Source organism: Chaetura pelagica, unplaced genomic scaffold (genome assembly GCF_000747805.2).
Source record: "Chaetura pelagica isolate M959 unplaced genomic scaffold, ChaPel_1.0 scaffold93, whole genome shotgun sequence".
Lineage (NCBI taxonomy): Eukaryota > Metazoa > Chordata > Aves > Apodiformes > Apodidae > Chaetura > Chaetura pelagica.
This window is the reverse complement of record NW_009952800.1, coordinates 1-986: the sequence shown is the minus strand read 5'-3', so window position 1 is coordinate 986 and position 986 is coordinate 1.

Genomic DNA, 986 nt, shown 5'->3' with positions numbered 1-986 from the left:
CAAAGCCCCTCGCCCGCCCCCCTGGCCCCTCGCCTCACGCACCCTCGGTGGCACGGGCAAAGCCCGCCAGCGCCAGGCAGCTCAGCAGCCACAGGAGAGCCATTGTCACTGCTGGGGAAAACAGACCCTGCCTGGGGCTCAGCACCTCTTATACCCACCTCCAAGCACAGCTCCACCTCTGGCCTTGCTGCCATGGCCTTGTGAGATAGCGTGGCACCTGTCACGGCACTGCTGGTGACATGCCAGGCCTGTCACCATGGCCATCCCCCAGCCCACTGGGGACCTGGCACTGGGCAGGAGTGGGGGCTTGGGACCGGGCAGAGCTGGTGGCACTGCGTTGCCCAAGTGCCAGCCATGGCAGAGCATTGCCTGCAGGTCACAGGGAGGGTCCTGCCCCCTACCCAGTGCTGTGGGGTGAGGGGATGCCACCCTGGAGTGTTGCATCTGGTGCTGGGCTCCCCAGTGCAAGTGACAGAGAGACATTCTGTAGTGTCCAGGGAGATAAGGAAGGGACAGAAGCATCTCTGATGGCAACCAAGGGAGGGTGCAATGGAACAGGGCCATCCTCTTTCCATAGTGCCCAGTGCCTGGACCAGAGGCTATGGGACAATGTGGTAGGCAGGAGAGTTCCTCTAACTGTCAGGAGACACATTTTGACTGTGGGATGATTGAGCACTGGCACAGGTTTCCCAGGACAGCTGTGCAGTTTCCATCCATGGAGATACCCAGAAGGCACCTAGACATGGTCCTGGGGTGGCCATGCTGTAGTTGTACCAGGTGAGTTCCAAGGTCCTTTCCAACCTCAACCACCGGGTGACAGCCCGTGCCACTATGCCAGCCTAAGGAACATGTTGAAGCCAGCACATGGGCCCCACCTGTGCTGTCCCACTGACCAAGGCCACTGGCTCCAGATGCCATGTTCCCAGGCTCTGTCCTGCTGCCACGCTGGGTGCCGCGCTATCTCACAAGGCCACGGCAGCAAGGCC